The sequence below is a fragment of the Centroberyx affinis genome, unplaced genomic scaffold, assembly GCF_046629955.1.
Source record: "Centroberyx affinis isolate AG114_WGS23_722 - 3 ecotype Tasmania unplaced genomic scaffold, CSIRO-AGI_Caff_v1 ptg000996l_1, whole genome shotgun sequence".
In the NCBI taxonomy this organism is placed as follows: Eukaryota; Metazoa; Chordata; class Actinopteri; order Beryciformes; family Berycidae; genus Centroberyx; species Centroberyx affinis.
Genome location: NW_027279561.1, coordinates 141,242 through 159,684, shown reverse-complemented (window position 1 = coordinate 159,684; position 18,443 = coordinate 141,242). Strand labels below are relative to the sequence as shown.

Below are 18,443 nucleotides of genomic sequence, written 5' to 3'. Positions count from 1 at the left end.
TTCGGTCCGATATTAGATATTAGGTAGGACTTGCAGACTGGCTTTCCATGTTTTGAGATTTTGCTTTTCCACAGAGCGAGAGAAGGGTGCACCGTTCCCAGCGGCACTGCAATACCGGGTCGATGCGTGGAGCGAACGGAGCAAGCCCCTTTTTCGACTCCTGGTCCTAAAAATCCGTTTAATATGTTGTCCCCTTATAGAGGACGTATCAGATATTAAACTGATAAGAACAGATACTACACTTGATCTTAGCCAAAAGGCCGAGAAGCGATAACCCCCTGCCGTTGGCAGCACAAGGCCGCCCCTCCGGTCCGGCCCGTCCTCGTCGGGGTGTCGCAGTCTTTTACCATAACAATTGCTGGTGCTTAGCACCTCCGCCCACGGAGTCTCTGGCATTATCTGCCGACCGAGTTTTCTGTTTCCTTGCACAACTGTACAGGGCTCAGCCAAAGCGCTAAGCCCGCCAAAAATACGTTTAACTCTTTGGTGTTACTCTCCACGGAAGTCCTTAGTAAAAGGCGAAAGACTTGTACGTTATGAAGAGAAACCAGAGTAAGTACAGCCTCTCTCCGCAAGAGCGGCCAAAGACCCTAGTCGTCTCGGTCAACAGCTTCACGGTGCTCCCCCCTGTTTGGCTAGCTGCATAGCAAAGTACAGGCCACACCTTTGCTGGCACTCCACCCCGCCTTCTCGGGAGCCTGAGCCTAATCCAATCCGATGACCCGGAAATTCACCTCCGAGAAAACGCAGCACAGACTGCTTTGACCAGTTTCCAGGCGCACAAAAACGCCGTCCACTTTGTTCTTGGTCCTTCGGTCCGATATTAGATATTAGGTAGGACTTGCAGACTGGCTTTCCATGTTTTGAGATTTTGCTTTTCCACAGAGCGAGAGAAGGGTGCACCGTTCCCAGCGGCACTGCAATACCGGGTCGATGCGTGGAGCGAACGGAGCAAGCCCCTTTTTCGACTCCTGGTCCTAAAAATCCGTTTAATATGTTGTCCCCTTATAGAGGACGTATCAGATATTAAACTGATAAGAACAGATACTACACTTGATCTTAGCCAAAAGGCCGAGAAGCGATAACCCCCTGCCGTTGGCAGCACAAGGCCGCCCCTCCGGTCCGGCCCGTCCTCGTCGGGGTGTCGCAGTCTTTTACCATAACAATTGCTGGTGCTTAGCACCTCCGCCCACGGAGTCTCTGGCATTATCTGCCGACCGAGTTTTCTGTTTCCTTGCACAACTGTACAGGGCTCAGCCAAAGCGCTAAGCCCGCCAAAAATACCTTTAACTCTTTGGTGTTACTCTCCACGGAAGTCTTTAGTAAAAGGCGAAAGACTTGTACGTTATGAAGAGAAACCAGAGTAAGTACAGCCTCTCTCCGCAAGAGCGGCCAAAGACCCTAGTCGTCTCGGTCAACAGCTTCACGGTGCTCCCCCCTGTTTGGCTAGCTGCATAGCAAAGTACAGGCCACACCTTTGCTGGCACTCCACCCCGCCTTCTCGGGAGCCTGAGCCTAATCCAATCCGATGACCCGGAAATTCACCTCCGAGAAAACGCAGCACAGACTGCTTTGACCAGTTTCCAGGCGCACAAAAACGCCGTCCACTTTGTTCTTGGTCCTTCGGTCCGATATTAGATATTAGGTAGGACTTGCAGACTGGCTTTCCATGTTTTGAGATTTTGCTTTTCCACAGAGCGAGAGAAGGGTGCACCGTTCCCAGCGGCACTGCAATACCGGGTCGATGCGTGGAGCGAACGGAGCAAGCCCCTTTTTCGACTCCTGGTCCTAAAAATCCGTTTAATATGTTGTCCCCTTATAGAGGACGTATCAGATATTAAACTGATAAGAACAGATACTACACTTGATCTTAGCCAAAAGGCCGAGAAGCGATAACCCCCTGCCGTTGGCAGCACAAGGCCGCCCCTCCGGTCCGGCCCGTCCTCGTCGGGGTGTCGCAGTCTTTTACCATAACAATTGCTGGTGCTTAGCACCTCCGCCCACGGAGTCTCTGGCATTATCTGCCGACCGAGTTTTCTGTTTCCTTGCACAACTGTACAGGGCTCAGCCAAAGCGCTAAGCCCGCCAAAAATACCTTTAACTCTTTGGTGTTACTCTCCACGGAAGTCTTTAGTAAAAGGCGAAAGACTTGTACGTTATGAAGAGAAACCAGAGTAAGTACAGCCTCTCTCCGCAAGAGCGGCCAAAGACCTTAGTCGTCTCGGTCAACAGCTTCACGGTGCTCCCCCCTGTTTGGCTAGCTGCATAGCAAAGTACAGGCCACACCTTTGCTGGCACTCCACCCCGCCTTCTCGGGAGCCTGAGCCTAATCCAATCCGATGACCCGGAAATTCACCTCCGAGAAAACGCAGCACAGACTGCTTTGACCAGTTTCCAGGCGCACAAAAACGCCGTCCACTTTGTTCTTGGTCCTTCGGTCCGATATTAGATATTAGGTAGGACTTGCAGACTGGCTTTCCATGTTTTGAGATTTTGCTTTTCCACAGAGCGAGAGAAGGGTGCACCGTTCCCAGCGGCACTGCAATACCGGGTCGATGCGTGGAGCGAACGGAGCAAGCCCCTTTTTCGACTCCTGGTCCTAAAAATCCGTTTAATATGTTGTCCCCTTATAGAGGACGTATCAGATATTAAACTGATAAGAACAGATACTACACTTGATCTTAGCCAAAAGGCCGAGAAGCGATAACCCCCTGCCGTTGGCAGCACAAGGCCGCCCCTCCGGTCCGGCCCGTCCTCGTCGGGGTGTCGCAGTCTTTTACCATAACAATTGCTGGTGCTTAGCACCTCCGCCCACGGAGTCTCTGGCATTATCTGCCGACCGAGTTTTCTGTTTCCTTGCACAACTGTACAGGGCTCAGCCAAAGCGCTAAGCCCGCCAAAAATACCTTTAACTCTTTGGTGTTACTCTCCACGGAAGTCTTTAGTAAAAGGCGAAAGACTTGTACGTTATGAAGAGAAACCAGAGTAAGTACAGCCTCTCTCCGCAAGAGCGGCCAAAGACCCTAGTCGTCTCGGTCAACAGCTTCACGGTGCTCCCCCCTGTTTGGCTAGCTGCATAGCAAAGTACAGGCCACACCTTTGCTGGCACTCCACCCCGCCTTCTCGGGAGCCTGAGCCTAATCCAATCCGATGACCCGGAAATTCACCTCCGAGAAAACGCAGCACAGACTGCTTTGACCAGTTTCCAGGCGCACAAAAACGCCGTCCACTTTGTTCTTGGTCCTTCGGTCCGATATTAGATATTAGGTAGGACTTGCAGACTGGCTTTCCATGTTTTGAGATTTTGCTTTTCCACAGAGCGAGAGAAGGGTGCACCGTTCCCAGCGGCACTGCAATACCGGGTCGATGCGTGGAGCGAACGGAGCAAGCCCCTTTTTCGACTCCTGGTCCTAAAAATCCGTTTAATATGTTGTCCCCTTATAGAGGACGTATCAGATATTAAACTGATAAGAACAGATACTACACTTGATCTTAGCCAAAAGGCCGAGAAGCGATAACCCCCTGCCGTTGGCAGCACAAGGCCGCCCCTCCGGTCCGGCCCGTCCTCGTCGGGGTGTCGCAGTCTTTTACCATAACAATTGCTGGTGCTTAGCACCTCCGCCCACGGAGTCTCTGGCATTATCTGCCGACCGAGTTTTCTGTTTCCTTGCACAACTGTACAGGGCTCAGCCAAAGCGCTAAGCCCGCCAAAAATACGTTTAACTCTTTGGTGTTACTCTCCACGGAAGTCTTTAGTAAAAGGCGAAAGACTTGTACGTTATGAAGAGAAACCAGAGTAAGTACAGCCTCTCTCCGCAAGAGCGGCCAAAGACCCTAGTCGTCTCGGTCAACAGCTTCACGGTGCTCCCCCCTGTTTGGCTAGCTGCATAGCAAAGTACAGGCCACACCTTTGCTGGCACTCCACCCCGCCTTCTCGGGAGCCTGAGCCTAATCCAATCCGATGACCCGGAAATTCACCTCCGAGAAAACGCAGCACAGACTGCTTTGACCAGTTTCCAGGCGCACAAAAACGCCGTCCACTTTGTTCTTGGTCCTTCGGTCCGATATTAGATATTAGGTAGGACTTGCAGACTGGCTTTCCATGTTTTGAGATTTTGCTTTTCCACAGAGCGAGAGAAGGGTGCACCGTTCCCAGCGGCACTGCAATACCGGGTCGATGCGTGGAGCGAACGGAGCAAGCCCCTTTTTCGACTCCTGGTCCTAAAAATCCGTTTAATATGTTGTCCCCTTATAGAGGACGTATCAGATATTAAACTGATAAGAACAGATACTACACTTGATCTTAGCCAAAAGGCCGAGAAGCGATAACCCCCTGCCGTTGGCAGCACAAGGCCGCCCCTCCGGTCCGGCCCGTCCTCGTCGGGGTGTCGCAGTCTTTTACCATAACAATTGCTGGTGCTTAGCACCTCCGCCCACGGAGTCTCTGGCATTATCTGCCGACCGAGTTTTCTGTTTCCTTGCACAACTGTACAGGGCTCAGCCAAAGCGCTAAGCCCGCCAAAAATACCTTTAACTCTTTGGTGTTACTCTCCACGGAAGTCTTTAGTAAAAGGCGAAAGACTTGTACGTTATGAAGAGAAACCAGAGTAAGTACAGCCTCTCTCCGCAAGAGCGGCCAAAGACCCTAGTCGTCTCGGTCAACAGCTTCACGGTGCTCCCCCCTGTTTGGCTAGCTGCATAGCAAAGTACAGGCCACACCTTTGCTGGCACTCCACCCCGCCTTCTCGGGAGCCTGAGCCTAATCCAATCCGATGACCCGGAAATTCACCTCCGAGAAAACGCAGCACAGACTGCTTTGACCAGTTTCCAGGCGCACAAAAACGCCGTCCACTTTGTTCTTGGTCCTTCGGTCCGATATTAGATATTAGGTAGGACTTGCAGACTGGCTTTCCATGTTTTGAGATTTTGCTTTTCCACAGAGCGAGAGAAGGGTGCACCGTTCCCAGCGGCACTGCAATACCGGGTCGATGCGTGGAGCGAACGGAGCAAGCCCCTTTTTCGACTCCTGGTCCTAAAAATCCGTTTAATATGTTGTCCCCTTATAGAGGACGTATCAGATATTAAACTGATAAGAACAGATACTACACTTGATCTTAGCCAAAAGGCCGAGAAGCGATAACCCCCTGCCGTTGGCAGCACAAGGCCGCCCCTCCGGTCCGGCCCGTCCTCGTCGGGGTGTCGCAGTCTTTTACCATAACAATTGCTGGTGCTTAGCACCTCCGCCCACGGAGTCTCTGGCATTATCTGCCGACCGAGTTTTCTGTTTCCTTGCACAACTGTACAGGGCTCAGCCAAAGCGCTAAGCCCGCCAAAAATACCTTTAACTCTTTGGTGTTACTCTCCACGGAAGTCTTTAGTAAAAGGCGAAAGACTTGTACGTTATGAAGAGAAACCAGAGTAAGTACAGCCTCTCTCCGCAAGAGCGGCCAAAGACCCTAGTCGTCTCGGTCAACAGCTTCACGGTGCTCCCCCCTGTTTGGCTAGCTGCATAGCAAAGTACAGGCCACACCTTTGCTGGCACTCCACCCCGCCTTCTCGGGAGCCTGAGCCTAATCCAATCCGATGACCCGGAAATTCACCTCCGAGAAAACGCAGCACAGACTGCTTTGACCAGTTTCCAGGCGCACAAAAACGCCGTCCACTTTGTTCTTGGTCCTTCGGTCCGATATTAGATATTAGGTAGGACTTGCAGACTGGCTTTCCATGTTTTGAGATTTTGCTTTTCCACAGAGCGAGAGAAGGGTGCACCGTTCCCAGCGGCACTGCAATACCGGGTCGATGCGTGGAGCGAACGGAGCAAGCCCCTTTTTCGACTCCTGGTCCTAAAAATCCGTTTAATATGTTGTCCCCTTATAGAGGACGTATCAGATATTAAACTGATAAGAACAGATACTACACTTGATCTTAGCCAAAAGGCCGAGAAGCGATAACCCCCTGCCGTTGGCAGCACAAGGCCGCCCCTCCGGTCCGGCCCGTCCTCGTCGGGGTGTCGCAGTCTTTTACCATAACAATTGCTGGTGCTTAGCACCTCCGCCCACGGAGTCTCTGGCATTATCTGCCGACCGAGTTTTCTGTTTCCTTGCACAACTGTACAGGGCTCAGCCAAAGCGCTAAGCCCCCCAAAAATACCTTTAACTCTTTGGTGTTACTCTCCACGGAAGTCTTTAGTAAAAGGCGAAAGACTTGTACGTTATGAAGAGAAACCAGAGTAAGTACAGCCTCTCTCCGCAAGAGCGGCCAAAGACCCTAGTCGTCTCGGTCAACAGCTTCACGGTGCTCCCCCCTGTTTGGCTAGCTGCATAGCAAAGTACAGGCCACACCTTTGCTGGCACTCCACCCCGCCTTCTCGGGAGCCTGAGCCTAATCCAATCCGATGACCCGGAAATTCACCTCCGAGAAAACGCAGCACAGACTGCTTTGACCAGTTTCCAGGCGCACAAAAACGCCGTCCACTTTGTTCTTGGTCCTTCGGTCCGATATTAGATATTAGGTAGGACTTGCAGACTGGCTTTCCATGTTTTGAGATTTTGCTTTTCCACAGAGCGAGAGAAGGGTGCACCGTTCCCAGCGGCACTGCAATACCGGGTCGATGCGTGGAGCGAACGGAGCAAGCCCCTTTTTCGACTCCTGGTCCTAAAAATCCGTTTAATATGTTGTCCCCTTATAGAGGACGTATCAGATATTAAACTGATAAGAACAGATACTACACTTGATCTTAGCCAAAAGGCCGAGAAGCGATAACCCCCTGCCGTTGGCAGCACAAGGCCGCCCCTCCGGTCCGGCCCGTCCTCGTCGGGGTGTCGCAGTCTTTTACCATAACAATTGCTGGTGCTTAGCACCTCCGCCCACGGAGTCTCTGGCATTATCTGCCGACCGAGTTTTCTGTTTCCTTGCACAACTGTACAAGGCTCAGCCAAAGCGCTAAGCCCGCCAAAAATACCTTTAACTCTTTGGTGTTACTCTCCACGGAAGTCTTTAGTAAAAGGCGAAAGACTTGTACGTTATGAAGAGAAACCAGAGTAAGTACAGCCTCTCTCTGCAAGAGCGGCCAAAGACCCTAGTCGTCTCGGTCAACAGCTTCACGGTGCTCCCCCCTGTTTGGCTAGCTGCATAGCAAAGTACAGGCCACACCTTTGCTGGCACTCCACCCCGCCTTCTCGGGAGCCTGAGCCTAATCCAATCCGATGACCCGGAAATTCACCTCCGAGAAAACGCAGCACAGACTGCTTTGACCAGTTTCCAGGCGCACAAAAACGCCGTCCACTTTGTTCTTGGTCCTTCGGTCCGATATTAGATATTAGGTAGGACTTGCAGACTGGCTTTCCATGTTTTGAGATTTTGCTTTTCCACAGAGCGAGAGAAGGGTGCACCGTTCCCAGCGGCACTGCAATACCGGGTCGATGCGTGGAGCGAACGGAGCAAGCCCCTTTTTCGACTCCTGGTCCTAAAAATCCGTTTAATATGTTGTCCCCTTATAGAGGACGTATCAGATATTAAACTGATAAGAACAGATACTACACTTGATCTTAGCCAAAAGGCCGAGAAGCGATAACCCCCTGCCGTTGGCAGCACAAGGCCGCCCCTCCGGTCCGGCCCGTCCTCGTCGGGGTGTCGCAGTCTTTTACCATAACAATTGCTGGTGCTTAGCACCTCCGCCCACGGAGTCTCTGGCATTATCTGCCGACCGAGTTTTCTGTTTCCTTGCACAACTGTACAGGGCTCAGCCAAAGCGCTAAGCCCGCCAAAAATACCTTTAACTCTTTGGTGTTACTCTCCACGGAAGTCTTTAGTAAAAGGCGAAAGACTTGTACGTTATGAAGAGAAACCAGAGTAAGTACAGCCTCTCTCTGCAAGAGCGGCCAAAGACCCTAGTCGTCTCGGTCAACAGCTTCACGGTGCTCCCCCCTGTTTGGCTAGCTGCATAGCAAAGTACAGGCCACACCTTTGCTGGCACTCCACCCCGCCTTCTCGGGAGCCTGAGCCTAATCCAATCCGATGACCCGGAAATTCACCTCCGAGAAAACGCAGCACAGACTGCTTTGACCAGTTTCCAGGCGCACAAAAACGCCGTCCACTTTGTTCTTGGTCCTTCGGTCCGATATTAGATATTAGGTAGGACTTGCAGACTGGCTTTCCATGTTTTGAGATTTTGCTTTTCCACAGAGCGAGAGAAGGGTGCACCGTTCCCAGCGGCACTGCAATACCGGGTCGATGCGTGGAGCGAACGGAGCAAGCCCCTTTTTCGACTCCTGGTCCTAAAAATCCGTTTAATATGTTGTCCCCTTATAGAGGACGTATCAGATATTAAACTGATAAGAACAGATACTACACTTGATCTTAGCCAAAAGGCCGAGAAGCGATAACCCCCTGCCGTTGGCAGCACAAGGCCGCCCCTCCGGTCCGGCCCGTCCTCGTCGGGGTGTCGCAGTCTTTTACCATAACAATTGCTGGTGCTTAGCACCTCCGCCCACGGAGTCTCTGGCATTATCTGCCGACCGAGTTTTCTGTTTCCTTGCACAACTGTACAGGGCTCAGCCAAAGCGCTAAGCCCGCCAAAAATACCTTTAACTCTTTGGTGTTACTCTCCACGGAAGTCTTTAGTAAAAGGCGAAAGACTTGTACGTTATGAAGAGAAACCAGAGTAAGTACAGCCTCTCTCCGCAAGAGCGGCCAAAGACCCTAGTCGTCTCGGTCAACAGCTTCACGGTGCTCCCCCCTGTTTGGCTAGCTGCATAGCAAAGTACAGGCCACACCTTTGCTGGCACTCCACCCCGCCTTCTCGGGAGCCTGAGCCTAATCCAATCCGATGACCCGGAAATTCACCTCCGAGAAAACGCAGCACAGACTGCTTTGACCAGTTTCCAGGCGCACAAAAACGCCGTCCACTTTGTTCTTGGTCCTTCGGTCCGATATTAGATATTAGGTAGGACTTGCAGACTGGCTTTCCATGTTTTGAGATTTTGCTTTTCCACAGAGCGAGAGAAGGGTGCACCGTTCCCAGCGGCACTGCAATACCGGGTCGATGCGTGGAGCGAACGGAGCAAGCCCCTTTTTCGACTCCTGGTCCTAAAAATCCGTTTAATATGTTGTCCCCTTATAGAGGACGTATCAGATATTAAACTGATAAGAACAGATACTACACTTGATCTTAGCCAAAAGGCCGAGAAGCGATAACCCCCTGCCGTTGGCAGCACAAGGCCGCCCCTCCGGTCCGGCCCGTCCTCGTCGGGGTGTCGCAGTCTTTTACCATAACAATTGCTGGTGCTTAGCACCTCCGCCCACGGAGTCTCTGGCATTATCTGCCGACCGAGTTTTCTGTTTCCTTGCACAACTGTACAGGGCTCAGCCAAAGCGCTAAGCCCGCCAAAAATACCTTTAACTCTTTGGTGTTACTCTCCACGGAAGTCTTTAGTAAAAGGCGAAAGACTTGTACGTTATGAAGAGAAACCAGAGTAAGTACAGCCTCTCTCCGCAAGAGCGGCCAAAGACCCTAGTCGTCTCGGTCAACAGCTTCACGGTGCTCCCCCCTGTTTGGCTAGCTGCATAGCAAAGTACAGGCCACACCTTTGCTGGCACTCCACCCCGCCTTCTCGGGAGCCTGAGCCTAATCCAATCCGATGACCCGGAAATTCACCTCCGAGAAAACGCAGCACAGACTGCTTTGACCAGTTTCCAGGCGCACAAAAACGCCGTCCACTTTGTTCTTGGTCCTTCGGTCCGATATTAGATATTAGGTAGGACTTGCAGACTGGCTTTCCATGTTTTGAGATTTTGCTTTTCCACAGAGCGAGAGAAGGGTGCACCGTTCCCAGCGGCACTGCAATACCGGGTCGATGCGTGGAGCGAACGGAGCAAGCCCCTTTTTCGACTCCTGGTCCTAAAAATCCGTTTAATATGTTGTCCCCTTATAGAGGACGTATCAGATATTAAACTGATAAGAACAGATACTACACTTGATCTTAGCCAAAAGGCCGAGAAGCGATAACCCCCTGCCGTTGGCAGCACAAGGCCGCCCCTCCGGTCCGGCCCGTCCTCGTCGGGGTGTCGCAGTCTTTTACCATAACAATTGCTGGTGCTTAGCACCTCCGCCCACGGAGTCTCTGGCATTATCTGCCGACCGAGTTTTCTGTTTCCTTGCACAACTGTACAGGGCTCAGCCAAAGCGCTAAGCCCGCCAAAAATACCTTTAACTCTTTGGTGTTACTCTCCACGGAAGTCTTTAGTAAAAGGCGAAAGACTTGTACGTTATGAAGAGAAACCAGAGTAAGTACAGCCTCTCTCCGCAAGAGCGGCCAAAGACCCTAGTCGTCTCGGTCAACAGCTTCACGGTGCTCCCCCCTGTTTGGCTAGCTGCATAGCAAAGTACAGGCCACACCTTTGCTGGCACTCCACCCCGCCTTCTCGGGAGCCTGAGCCTAATCCAATCCGATGACCCGGAAATTCACCTCCGAGAAAACGCAGCACAGACTGCTTTGACCAGTTTCCAGGCGCACAAAAACGCCGTCCACTTTGTTCTTGGTCCTTCGGTCCGATATTAGATATTAGGTAGGACTTGCAGACTGGCTTTCCATGTTTTGAGATTTTGCTTTTCCACAGAGCGAGAGAAGGGTGCACCGTTCCCAGCGGCACTGCAATACCGGGTCGATGCGTGGAGCGAACGGAGCAAGCCCCTTTTTCGACTCCTGGTCCTAAAAATCCGTTTAATATGTTGTCCCCTTATAGAGGACGTATCAGATATTAAACTGATAAGAACAGATACTACACTTGATCTTAGCCAAAAGGCCGAGAAGCGATAACCCCCTGCCGTTGGCAGCACAAGGCCGCCCCTCCGGTCCGGCCCGTCCTCGTCGGGGTGTCGCAGTCTTTTACCATAACAATTGCTGGTGCTTAGCACCTCCGCCCACGGAGTCTCTGGCATTATCTGCCGACCGAGTTTTCTGTTTCCTTGCACAACTGTACAGGGCTCAGCCAAAGCGCTAAGCCCGCCAAAAATACCTTTAACTCTTTGGTGTTACTCTCCACGGAAGTCTTTAGTAAAAGGCGAAAGACTTGTACGTTATGAAGAGAAACCAGAGTAAGTACAGCCTCTCTCCGCAAGAGCGGCCAAAGACCCTAGTCGTCTCGGTCAACAGCTTCACGGTGCTCCCCCCTGTTTGGCTAGCTGCATAGCAAAGTACAGGCCACACCTTTGCTGGCACTCCACCCCGCCTTCTCGGGAGCCTGAGCCTAATCCAATCCGATGACCCGGAAATTCACCTCCGAGAAAACGCAGCACAGACTGCTTTGACCAGTTTCCAGGCGCACAAAAACGCCGTCCACTTTGTTCTTGGTCCTTCGGTCCGATATTAGATATTAGGTAGGACTTGCAGACTGGCTTTCCATGTTTTGAGATTTTGCTTTTCCACAGAGCGAGAGAAGGGTGCACCGTTCCCAGCGGCACTGCAATACCGGGTCGATGCGTGGAGCGAACGGAGCAAGCCCCTTTTTCGACTCCTGGTCCTAAAAATCCGTTTAATATGTTGTCCCCTTATAGAGGACGTATCAGATATTAAACTGATAAGAACAGATACTACACTTGATCTTAGCCAAAAGGCCGAGAAGCGATAACCCCCTGCCGTTGGCAGCACAAGGCCGCCCCTCCGGTCCGGCCCGTCCTCGTCGGGGTGTCGCAGTCTTTTACCATAACAGTTGCTGGTGCTTAGCACCTCCGCCCACGGAGTCTCTGGCATTATCTGCCGACCGAGTTTTCTGTTTCCTTGCACAACTGTACAGGGCTCAGCCAAAGCGCTAAGCCCGCCAAAAATACGTTTAACTCTTTGGTGTTACTCTCCACGGAAGTCTTTAGTAAAAGGCGAAAGACTTGTACGTTATGAAGAGAAACCAGAGTAAGTACAGCCTCTCTCCGCAAGAGCGGCCAAAGACCCTAGTCGTCTCGGTCAACAGCTTCACGGTGCTCCCCCCTGTTTGGCTAGCTGCATAGCAAAGTACAGGCCACACCTTTGCTGGCACTCCACCCCGCCTTCTCGGGAGCCTGAGCCTAATCCAATCCGATGACCCGGAAATTCACCTCCGAGAAAACGCAGCACAGACTGCTTTGACCAGTTTCCAGGCGCACAAAAACGCCGTCCACTTTGTTCTTGGTCCTTCGGTCCGATATTAGATATTAGGTAGGACTTGCAGACTGGCTTTCCATGTTTTGAGATTTTGCTTTTCCACAGAGCGAGAGAAGGGTGCACCGTTCCCAGCGGCACTGCAATACCGGGTCGATGCGTGGAGCGAACGGAGCAAGCCCCTTTTTCGACTCCTGGTCCTAAAAATCCGTTTAATATGTTGTCCCCTTATAGAGGACGTATCAGATATTAAACTGATAAGAACAGATACTACACTTGATCTTAGCCAAAAGGCCGAGAAGCGATAACCCCCTGCCGTTGGCAGCACAAGGCCGCCCCTCCGGTCCGGCCCGTCCTCGTCGGGGTGTCGCAGTCTTTTACCATAACAGTTGCTGGTGCTTAGCACCTCCGCCCACGGAGTCTCTGGCATTATCTGCCGACCGAGTTTTCTGTTTCCTTGCACAACTGTACAGGGCTCAGCCAAAGCGCTAAGCCCGCCAAAAATACCTTTAACTCTTTGGTGTTACTCTCCACGGAAGTCTTTAGTAAAAGGCGAAAGACTTGTACGTTATGAAGAGAAACCAGAGTAAGTACAGCCTCTCTCCGCAAGAGCGGCCAAAGACCCTAGTCGTCTCGGTCAACAGCTTCACGGTGCTCCCCCCTGTTTGGCTAGCTGCATAGCAAAGTACAGGCCACACCTTTGCTGGCACTCCACCCCGCCTTCTCGGGAGCCTGAGCCTAATCCAATCCGATGACCCGGAAATTCACCTCCGAGAAAACGCAGCACAGACTGCTTTGACCAGTTTCCAGGCGCACAAAAACGCCGTCCACTTTGTTCTTGGTCCTTCGGTCCGATATTAGATATTAGGTAGGACTTGCAGACTGGCTTTCCATGTTTTGAGATTTTGCTTTTCCACAGAGCGAGAGAAGGGTGCACCGTTCCCAGCGGCACTGCAATACCGGGTCGATGCGTGGAGCGAACGGAGCAAGCCCCTTTTTCGACTCCTGGTCCTAAAAATCCGTTTAATATGTTGTCCCCTTATAGAGGACGTATCAGATATTAAACTGATAAGAACAGATACTACACTTGATCTTAGCCAAAAGGCCGAGAAGCGATAACCCCCTGCCGTTGGCAGCACAAGGCCGCCCCTCCGGTCCGGCCCGTCCTCGTCGGGGTGTCGCAGTCTTTTACCATAACAATTGCTGGTGCTTAGCACCTCCGCCCACGGAGTCTCTGGCATTATCTGCCGACCGAGTTTTCTGTTTCCTTGCACAACTGTACAGGGCTCAGCCAAAGCGCTAAGCCCGCCAAAAATACCTTTAACTCTTTGGTGTTACTCTCCACGGAAGTCTTTAGTAAAAGGCGAAAGACTTGTACGTTATGAAGAGAAACCAGAGTAAGTACAGCCTCTCTCCGCAAGAGCGGCCAAAGACCCTAGTCGTCTCGGTCAACAGCTTCACGGTGCTCCCCCCTGTTTGGCTAGCTGCATAGCAAAGTACAGGCCACACCTTTGCTGGCACTCCACCCCGCCTTCTCGGGAGCCTGAGCCTAATCCAATCCGATGACCCGGAAATTCACCTCCGAGAAAACGCAGCACAGACTGCTTTGACCAGTTTCCAGGCGCACAAAAACGCCGTCCACTTTGTTCTTGGTCCTTCGGTCCGATATTAGATATTAGGTAGGACTTGCAGACTGGCTTTCCATGTTTTGAGATTTTGCTTTTCCACAGAGCGAGAGAAGGGTGCACCGTTCCCAGCGGCACTGCAATACCGGGTCGATGCGTGGAGCGAACGGAGCAAGCCCCTTTTTCGACTCCTGGTCCTAAAAATCCGTTTAATATGTTGTCCCCTTATAGAGGACGTATCAGATATTAAACTGATAAGAACAGATACTACACTTGATCTTAGCCAAAAGGCCGAGAAGCGATAACCCCCTGCCGTTGGCAGCACAAGGCCGCCCCTCCGGTCCGGCCCGTCCTCGTCGGGGTGTCGCAGTCTTTTACCATAACAATTGCTGGTGCTTAGCACCTCCGCCCACGGAGTCTCTGGCATTATCTGCCGACCGAGTTTTCTGTTTCCTTGCACAACTGTACAGGGCTCAGCCAAAGCGCTAAGCCCGCCAAAAATACCTTTAACTCTTTGGTGTTACTCTCCACGGAAGTCTTTAGTAAAAGGCGAAAGACTTGTACGTTATGAAGAGAAACCAGAGTAAGTACAGCCTCTCTCCGCAAGAGCGGCCAAAGACCCTAGTCGTCTCGGTCAACAGCTTCACGGTGCTCCCCCCTGTTTGGCTAGCTGCATAGCAAAGTACAGGCCACACCTTTGCTGGCACTCCACCCCGCCTTCTCGGGAGCCTGAGCCTAATCCAATCCGATGACCCGGAAATTCACCTCCGAGAAAACGCAGCACAGACTGCTTTGACCAGTTTCCAGGCGCACAAAAACGCCGTCCACTTTGTTCTTGGTCCTTCGGTCCGATATTAGATATTAGGTAGGACTTGCAGACTGGCTTTCCATGTTTTGAGATTTTGCTTTTCCACAGAGCGAGAGAAGGGTGCACCGTTCCCAGCGGCACTGCAATACCGGGTCGATGCGTGGAGCGAACGGAGCAAGCCCCTTTTTCGACTCCTGGTCCTAAAAATCCGTTTAATATGTTGTCCCCTTATAGAGGACGTATCAGATATTAAACTGATAAGAACAGATACTACACTTGATCTTAGCCAAAAGGCCGAGAAGCGATAACCCCCTGCCGTTGGCAGCACAAGGCCGCCCCTCCGGTCCGGCCCGTCCTCGTCGGGGTGTCGCAGTCTTTTACCATAACAATTGCTGGTGCTTAGCACCTCCGCCCACGGAGTCTCTGGCATTATCTGCCGACCGAGTTTTCTGTTTCCTTGCACAACTGTACAGGGCTCAGCCAAAGCGCTAAGCCCGCCAAAAATACCTTTAACTCTTTGGTGTTACTCTCCACGGAAGTCTTTAGTAAAAGGCGAAAGACTTGTACGTTATGAAGAGAAACCAGAGTAAGTACAGCCTCTCTCCGCAAGAGCGGCCAAAGACCCTAGTCGTCTCGGTCAACAGCTTCACGGTGCTCCCCCCTGTTTGGCTAGCTGCATAGCAAAGTACAGGCCACACCTTTGCTGGCACTCCACCCCGCCTTCTCGGGAGCCTGAGCCTAATCCAATCCGATGACCCGGAAATTCACCTCCGAGAAAACGCAGCACAGACTGCTTTGACCAGTTTCCAGGCGCACAAAAACGCCGTCCACTTTGTTCTTGGTCCTTCGGTCCGATATTAGATATTAGGTAGGACTTGCAGACTGGCTTTCCATGTTTTGAGATTTTGCTTTTCCACAGAGCGAGAGAAGGGTGCACCGTTCCCAGCGGCACTGCAATACCGGGTCGATGCGTGGAGCGAACGGAGCAAGCCCCTTTTTCGACTCCTGGTCCTAAAAATCCGTTTAATATGTTGTCCCCTTATAGAGGACGTATCAGATATTAAACTGATAAGAACAGATACTACACTTGATCTTAGCCAAAAGGCCGAGAAGCGATAACCCCCTGCCGTTGGCAGCACAAGGCCGCCCCTCCGGTCCGGCCCGTCCTCGTCGGGGTGTCGCAGTCTTTTACCATAACAGTTGCTGGTGCTTAGCACCTCCGCCCACGGAGTCTCTGGCATTATCTGCCGACCGAGTTTTCTGTTTCCTTGCACAACTGTACAGGGCTCAGCCAAAGCGCTAAGCCCGCCAAAAATACGTTTAACTCTTTGGTGTTACTCTCCACGGAAGTCTTTAGTAAAAGGCGAAAGACTTGTACGTTATGAAGAGAAACCAGAGTAAGTACAGCCTCTCTCCGCAAGAGCGGCCAAAGACCCTAGTCGTCTCGGTCAACAGCTTCACGGTGCTCCCCCCTGTTTGGCTAGCTGCATAGCAAAGTACAGGCCACACCTTTGCTGGCACTCCACCCCGCCTTCTCGGGAGCCTGAGCCTAATCCAATCCGATGACCCGGAAATTCACCTCCGAGAAAACGCAGCACAGACTGCTTTGACCAGTTTCCAGGCGCACAAAAACGCCGTCCACTTTGTTCTTGGTCCTTCGGTCCGATATTAGATATTAGGTAGGACTTGCAGACTGGCTTTCCATGTTTTGAGATTTTGCTTTTCCACAGAGCGAGAGAAGGGTGCACCGTTCCCAGCGGCACTGCAATACCGGGTCGATGCGTGGAGCGAACGGAGCAAGCCCCTTTTTCGACTCCTGGTCCTAAAAATCCGTTTAATATGTTGTCCCCTTATAGAGGACGTATCAGATATTAAACTGATAAGAACAGATACTACACTTGATCTTAGCCAAAAGGCCGAGAAGCGATAACCCCCTGCCGTTGGCAGCACAAGGCCGCCCCTCCGGTCCGGCCCGTCCTCGTCGGGGTGTCGCAGTCTTTTACCATAACAGTTGCTGGTGCTTAGCACCTCCGCCCACGGAGTCTCTGGCATTATCTGCCGACCGAGTTTTCTGTTTCCTTGCACAACTGTACAGGGCTCAGCCAAAGCGCTAAGCCCGCCAAAAATACCTTTAACTCTTTGGTGTTACTCTCCACGGAAGTCTTTAGTAAAAGGCGAAAGACTTGTACGTTATGAAGAGAAACCAGAGTAAGTACAGCCTCTCTCCGCAAGAGCGGCCAAAGACCCTAGTCGTCTCGGTCAACAGCTTCACGGTGCTCCCCCCTGTTTGGCTAGCTGCATAGCAAAGTACAGGCCACACCTTTGCTGGCACTCCACCCCGCCTTCTCGGGAGCCTGAGCCTAATCCAATCCGATGACCCGGAAATTCACCTCCGAGAAAACGCAGCACAGACTGCTTTGACCAGTTTCCAGGCGCACAAAAACGCCGTCCACTTTGTTCTTGGTCCTTCGGTCCGATATTAGATATTAGGTAGGACTTGCAGACTGGCTTTCCATGTTTTGAGATTTTGCTTTTCCACAGAGCGAGAGAAGGGTGCACCGTTCCCAGCGGCACTGCAATACCGGGTCGATGCGTGGAGCGAACGGAGCAAGCCCCTTTTTCGACTCCTGGTCCTAAAAATCCGTTTAATATGTTGTCCCCTTATAGAGGACGTATCAGATATTAAACTGATAAGAACAGATACTACACTTGATCTTAGCCAAAAGGCCGAGAAGCGATAACCCCCTGCCGTTGGCAGCACAAGGCCGCCCCTCCGGTCCGGCCCGTCCTCGTCGGGGTGTCGCAGTCTTTTACCATAACAATTGCTGGTGCTTAGCACCTCCGCCCACGGAGTCTCTGGCATTATCTGCCGACCGAGTTTTCTGTTTCCTTGCACAACTGTACAGGGCTCAGCCAAAGCGCTAAGCCCGCCAAAAATACCTTTAACTCTTTGGTGTTACTCTCCACGGAAGTCTTTAGTAAAAGGCGAAAGACTTGTACGTTATGAAGAGAAACCAGAGTAAGTACAGCCTCTCTCCGCAAGAGCGGCCAAAGACCCTAGTCGTCTCGGTCAACAGCTTCACGGTGCTCCCCCCTGTTTGGCTAGCTGCATAGCAAAGTACAGGCCACACCTTTGCTGGCACTCCACCCCGCCTTCTCGGGAGCCTGAGCCTAATCCAATCCGATGACCCGGAAATTCACCTCCGAGAAAACGCAGCACAGACTGCTTTGACCAGTTTCCAGGCGCACAAAAACGCCGTCCACTTTGTTCTTGGTCCTTCGGTCCGATATTAGATATTAGGTAGGACTTGCAGACTGGCTTTCCATGTTTTGAGATTTTGCTTTTCCACAGAGCGAGAGAAGGGTGCACCGTTCCCAGCGGCACTGCAATACCGGGTCGATGCGTGGAGCGAACGGAGCAAGCCCCTTTTTCGACTCCTGGTCCTAAAAATCCGTTTAATATGTTGTCCCCTTATAGAGGACGTATCAGATATTAAACTGATAAGAACAGATACTACACTTGATCTTAGCCAAAAGGCCGAGAAGCGATAACCCCCTGCCGTTGGCAGCACAAGGCCGCCCCTCCGGTCCGGCCCGTCCTCGTCGGGGTGTCGCAGTCTTTTACCATAACAATTGCTGGTGCTTAGCACCTCCGCCCACGGAGTCTCTGGCATTATCTGCCGACCGAGTTTTCTGTTTCCTTGCACAACTGTACAGGGCTCAGCCAAAGCGCTAAGCCCGCCAAAAATACCTTTAACTCTTTGGTGTTACTCTCCACGGAAGTCTTTAGTAAAAGGCGAAAGACTTGTACGTTATGAAGAGAAACCAGAGTAAGTACAGCCTCTCTCCGCAAGAGCGGCCAAAGACCCTAGTCGTCTC

At 51.9% G+C, this 18,443-nt stretch overlaps 46 non-coding genes across 46 annotated transcripts; all 46 read right to left on the bottom strand.

The window, feature by feature from the left end:
* Positions 1 to 81: 81 nt before the first annotated feature.
* Positions 82 to 272, bottom strand: LOC139646776 (U2 spliceosomal RNA). The gene has a single exon (XR_011695490.1). It is a non-coding gene; the product is annotated as a U2 spliceosomal RNA (small nuclear RNA).
* A 168-nt stretch (positions 273 to 440) lies between these two features.
* LOC139646742 (U5 spliceosomal RNA) lies at positions 441 to 556 on the bottom strand. Its single transcript, XR_011695458.1, has one exon. It is a non-coding gene; the product is annotated as a U5 spliceosomal RNA (small nuclear RNA).
* A 336-nt stretch (positions 557 to 892) lies between these two features.
* Positions 893 to 1,083, bottom strand: LOC139646774 (U2 spliceosomal RNA). The gene has a single exon (XR_011695488.1). It is a non-coding gene; the product is annotated as a U2 spliceosomal RNA (small nuclear RNA).
* A 168-nt stretch (positions 1,084 to 1,251) lies between these two features.
* Positions 1,252 to 1,367, bottom strand: LOC139646706 (U5 spliceosomal RNA). Its single transcript, XR_011695424.1, has one exon. It is a non-coding gene; the product is annotated as a U5 spliceosomal RNA (small nuclear RNA).
* A 336-nt stretch (positions 1,368 to 1,703) lies between these two features.
* LOC139646773 (U2 spliceosomal RNA) lies at positions 1,704 to 1,894 on the bottom strand. The gene has a single exon (XR_011695487.1). It is a non-coding gene; the product is annotated as a U2 spliceosomal RNA (small nuclear RNA).
* A 168-nt stretch (positions 1,895 to 2,062) lies between these two features.
* LOC139646704 (U5 spliceosomal RNA) lies at positions 2,063 to 2,178 on the bottom strand. Its single transcript, XR_011695422.1, has one exon. It is a non-coding gene; the product is annotated as a U5 spliceosomal RNA (small nuclear RNA).
* A 336-nt stretch (positions 2,179 to 2,514) lies between these two features.
* On the bottom strand, positions 2,515 to 2,705 carry LOC139646772 (U2 spliceosomal RNA). Its single transcript, XR_011695486.1, has one exon. It is a non-coding gene; the product is annotated as a U2 spliceosomal RNA (small nuclear RNA).
* Positions 2,706 to 2,873: 168 nt separating this feature from the next.
* On the bottom strand, positions 2,874 to 2,989 carry LOC139646703 (U5 spliceosomal RNA). The gene has a single exon (XR_011695421.1). It is a non-coding gene; the product is annotated as a U5 spliceosomal RNA (small nuclear RNA).
* A 336-nt stretch (positions 2,990 to 3,325) lies between these two features.
* On the bottom strand, positions 3,326 to 3,516 carry LOC139646771 (U2 spliceosomal RNA). Its single transcript, XR_011695485.1, has one exon. It is a non-coding gene; the product is annotated as a U2 spliceosomal RNA (small nuclear RNA).
* A 168-nt stretch (positions 3,517 to 3,684) lies between these two features.
* On the bottom strand, positions 3,685 to 3,800 carry LOC139646645 (U5 spliceosomal RNA). The gene has a single exon (XR_011695367.1). It is a non-coding gene; the product is annotated as a U5 spliceosomal RNA (small nuclear RNA).
* A 336-nt stretch (positions 3,801 to 4,136) lies between these two features.
* LOC139646770 (U2 spliceosomal RNA) lies at positions 4,137 to 4,327 on the bottom strand. The gene has a single exon (XR_011695484.1). It is a non-coding gene; the product is annotated as a U2 spliceosomal RNA (small nuclear RNA).
* Positions 4,328 to 4,495: 168 nt separating this feature from the next.
* LOC139646702 (U5 spliceosomal RNA) lies at positions 4,496 to 4,611 on the bottom strand. Its single transcript, XR_011695420.1, has one exon. It is a non-coding gene; the product is annotated as a U5 spliceosomal RNA (small nuclear RNA).
* Positions 4,612 to 4,947: 336 nt separating this feature from the next.
* On the bottom strand, positions 4,948 to 5,138 carry LOC139646769 (U2 spliceosomal RNA). Its single transcript, XR_011695483.1, has one exon. It is a non-coding gene; the product is annotated as a U2 spliceosomal RNA (small nuclear RNA).
* A 168-nt stretch (positions 5,139 to 5,306) lies between these two features.
* Positions 5,307 to 5,422, bottom strand: LOC139646701 (U5 spliceosomal RNA). The gene has a single exon (XR_011695419.1). It is a non-coding gene; the product is annotated as a U5 spliceosomal RNA (small nuclear RNA).
* A 336-nt stretch (positions 5,423 to 5,758) lies between these two features.
* Positions 5,759 to 5,949, bottom strand: LOC139646768 (U2 spliceosomal RNA). Its single transcript, XR_011695482.1, has one exon. It is a non-coding gene; the product is annotated as a U2 spliceosomal RNA (small nuclear RNA).
* Positions 5,950 to 6,117: 168 nt separating this feature from the next.
* Positions 6,118 to 6,233, bottom strand: LOC139646637 (U5 spliceosomal RNA). The gene has a single exon (XR_011695359.1). It is a non-coding gene; the product is annotated as a U5 spliceosomal RNA (small nuclear RNA).
* Positions 6,234 to 6,569: 336 nt separating this feature from the next.
* LOC139646767 (U2 spliceosomal RNA) lies at positions 6,570 to 6,760 on the bottom strand. The gene has a single exon (XR_011695481.1). It is a non-coding gene; the product is annotated as a U2 spliceosomal RNA (small nuclear RNA).
* A 168-nt stretch (positions 6,761 to 6,928) lies between these two features.
* Positions 6,929 to 7,044, bottom strand: LOC139646699 (U5 spliceosomal RNA). Its single transcript, XR_011695418.1, has one exon. It is a non-coding gene; the product is annotated as a U5 spliceosomal RNA (small nuclear RNA).
* Positions 7,045 to 7,380: 336 nt separating this feature from the next.
* Positions 7,381 to 7,571, bottom strand: LOC139646766 (U2 spliceosomal RNA). Its single transcript, XR_011695480.1, has one exon. It is a non-coding gene; the product is annotated as a U2 spliceosomal RNA (small nuclear RNA).
* Positions 7,572 to 7,739: 168 nt separating this feature from the next.
* LOC139646697 (U5 spliceosomal RNA) lies at positions 7,740 to 7,855 on the bottom strand. The gene has a single exon (XR_011695416.1). It is a non-coding gene; the product is annotated as a U5 spliceosomal RNA (small nuclear RNA).
* Positions 7,856 to 8,191: 336 nt separating this feature from the next.
* LOC139646765 (U2 spliceosomal RNA) lies at positions 8,192 to 8,382 on the bottom strand. The gene has a single exon (XR_011695479.1). It is a non-coding gene; the product is annotated as a U2 spliceosomal RNA (small nuclear RNA).
* Positions 8,383 to 8,550: 168 nt separating this feature from the next.
* On the bottom strand, positions 8,551 to 8,666 carry LOC139646696 (U5 spliceosomal RNA). Its single transcript, XR_011695415.1, has one exon. It is a non-coding gene; the product is annotated as a U5 spliceosomal RNA (small nuclear RNA).
* A 336-nt stretch (positions 8,667 to 9,002) lies between these two features.
* Positions 9,003 to 9,193, bottom strand: LOC139646762 (U2 spliceosomal RNA). The gene has a single exon (XR_011695477.1). It is a non-coding gene; the product is annotated as a U2 spliceosomal RNA (small nuclear RNA).
* A 168-nt stretch (positions 9,194 to 9,361) lies between these two features.
* LOC139646695 (U5 spliceosomal RNA) lies at positions 9,362 to 9,477 on the bottom strand. The gene has a single exon (XR_011695414.1). It is a non-coding gene; the product is annotated as a U5 spliceosomal RNA (small nuclear RNA).
* A 336-nt stretch (positions 9,478 to 9,813) lies between these two features.
* Positions 9,814 to 10,004, bottom strand: LOC139646761 (U2 spliceosomal RNA). The gene has a single exon (XR_011695476.1). It is a non-coding gene; the product is annotated as a U2 spliceosomal RNA (small nuclear RNA).
* A 168-nt stretch (positions 10,005 to 10,172) lies between these two features.
* LOC139646694 (U5 spliceosomal RNA) lies at positions 10,173 to 10,288 on the bottom strand. Its single transcript, XR_011695413.1, has one exon. It is a non-coding gene; the product is annotated as a U5 spliceosomal RNA (small nuclear RNA).
* Positions 10,289 to 10,624: 336 nt separating this feature from the next.
* LOC139646760 (U2 spliceosomal RNA) lies at positions 10,625 to 10,815 on the bottom strand. Its single transcript, XR_011695475.1, has one exon. It is a non-coding gene; the product is annotated as a U2 spliceosomal RNA (small nuclear RNA).
* Positions 10,816 to 10,983: 168 nt separating this feature from the next.
* Positions 10,984 to 11,099, bottom strand: LOC139646693 (U5 spliceosomal RNA). The gene has a single exon (XR_011695412.1). It is a non-coding gene; the product is annotated as a U5 spliceosomal RNA (small nuclear RNA).
* A 336-nt stretch (positions 11,100 to 11,435) lies between these two features.
* Positions 11,436 to 11,626, bottom strand: LOC139646759 (U2 spliceosomal RNA). The gene has a single exon (XR_011695474.1). It is a non-coding gene; the product is annotated as a U2 spliceosomal RNA (small nuclear RNA).
* Positions 11,627 to 11,794: 168 nt separating this feature from the next.
* Positions 11,795 to 11,910, bottom strand: LOC139646644 (U5 spliceosomal RNA). The gene has a single exon (XR_011695366.1). It is a non-coding gene; the product is annotated as a U5 spliceosomal RNA (small nuclear RNA).
* Positions 11,911 to 12,246: 336 nt separating this feature from the next.
* On the bottom strand, positions 12,247 to 12,437 carry LOC139646758 (U2 spliceosomal RNA). Its single transcript, XR_011695473.1, has one exon. It is a non-coding gene; the product is annotated as a U2 spliceosomal RNA (small nuclear RNA).
* A 168-nt stretch (positions 12,438 to 12,605) lies between these two features.
* Positions 12,606 to 12,721, bottom strand: LOC139646692 (U5 spliceosomal RNA). The gene has a single exon (XR_011695411.1). It is a non-coding gene; the product is annotated as a U5 spliceosomal RNA (small nuclear RNA).
* Positions 12,722 to 13,057: 336 nt separating this feature from the next.
* LOC139646757 (U2 spliceosomal RNA) lies at positions 13,058 to 13,248 on the bottom strand. The gene has a single exon (XR_011695472.1). It is a non-coding gene; the product is annotated as a U2 spliceosomal RNA (small nuclear RNA).
* A 168-nt stretch (positions 13,249 to 13,416) lies between these two features.
* Positions 13,417 to 13,532, bottom strand: LOC139646691 (U5 spliceosomal RNA). Its single transcript, XR_011695410.1, has one exon. It is a non-coding gene; the product is annotated as a U5 spliceosomal RNA (small nuclear RNA).
* Positions 13,533 to 13,868: 336 nt separating this feature from the next.
* Positions 13,869 to 14,059, bottom strand: LOC139646756 (U2 spliceosomal RNA). Its single transcript, XR_011695471.1, has one exon. It is a non-coding gene; the product is annotated as a U2 spliceosomal RNA (small nuclear RNA).
* Positions 14,060 to 14,227: 168 nt separating this feature from the next.
* Positions 14,228 to 14,343, bottom strand: LOC139646690 (U5 spliceosomal RNA). The gene has a single exon (XR_011695409.1). It is a non-coding gene; the product is annotated as a U5 spliceosomal RNA (small nuclear RNA).
* A 336-nt stretch (positions 14,344 to 14,679) lies between these two features.
* On the bottom strand, positions 14,680 to 14,870 carry LOC139646755 (U2 spliceosomal RNA). The gene has a single exon (XR_011695470.1). It is a non-coding gene; the product is annotated as a U2 spliceosomal RNA (small nuclear RNA).
* A 168-nt stretch (positions 14,871 to 15,038) lies between these two features.
* LOC139646689 (U5 spliceosomal RNA) lies at positions 15,039 to 15,154 on the bottom strand. Its single transcript, XR_011695408.1, has one exon. It is a non-coding gene; the product is annotated as a U5 spliceosomal RNA (small nuclear RNA).
* A 336-nt stretch (positions 15,155 to 15,490) lies between these two features.
* LOC139646754 (U2 spliceosomal RNA) lies at positions 15,491 to 15,681 on the bottom strand. The gene has a single exon (XR_011695469.1). It is a non-coding gene; the product is annotated as a U2 spliceosomal RNA (small nuclear RNA).
* A 168-nt stretch (positions 15,682 to 15,849) lies between these two features.
* LOC139646643 (U5 spliceosomal RNA) lies at positions 15,850 to 15,965 on the bottom strand. Its single transcript, XR_011695365.1, has one exon. It is a non-coding gene; the product is annotated as a U5 spliceosomal RNA (small nuclear RNA).
* Positions 15,966 to 16,301: 336 nt separating this feature from the next.
* LOC139646753 (U2 spliceosomal RNA) lies at positions 16,302 to 16,492 on the bottom strand. Its single transcript, XR_011695468.1, has one exon. It is a non-coding gene; the product is annotated as a U2 spliceosomal RNA (small nuclear RNA).
* Positions 16,493 to 16,660: 168 nt separating this feature from the next.
* Positions 16,661 to 16,776, bottom strand: LOC139646688 (U5 spliceosomal RNA). Its single transcript, XR_011695407.1, has one exon. It is a non-coding gene; the product is annotated as a U5 spliceosomal RNA (small nuclear RNA).
* Positions 16,777 to 17,112: 336 nt separating this feature from the next.
* On the bottom strand, positions 17,113 to 17,303 carry LOC139646751 (U2 spliceosomal RNA). Its single transcript, XR_011695466.1, has one exon. It is a non-coding gene; the product is annotated as a U2 spliceosomal RNA (small nuclear RNA).
* A 168-nt stretch (positions 17,304 to 17,471) lies between these two features.
* LOC139646686 (U5 spliceosomal RNA) lies at positions 17,472 to 17,587 on the bottom strand. Its single transcript, XR_011695405.1, has one exon. It is a non-coding gene; the product is annotated as a U5 spliceosomal RNA (small nuclear RNA).
* Positions 17,588 to 17,923: 336 nt separating this feature from the next.
* Positions 17,924 to 18,114, bottom strand: LOC139646750 (U2 spliceosomal RNA). The gene has a single exon (XR_011695465.1). It is a non-coding gene; the product is annotated as a U2 spliceosomal RNA (small nuclear RNA).
* Positions 18,115 to 18,282: 168 nt separating this feature from the next.
* Positions 18,283 to 18,398, bottom strand: LOC139646685 (U5 spliceosomal RNA). The gene has a single exon (XR_011695404.1). It is a non-coding gene; the product is annotated as a U5 spliceosomal RNA (small nuclear RNA).
* Between the last annotated feature and the right edge of the window lie 45 nt (positions 18,399 to 18,443).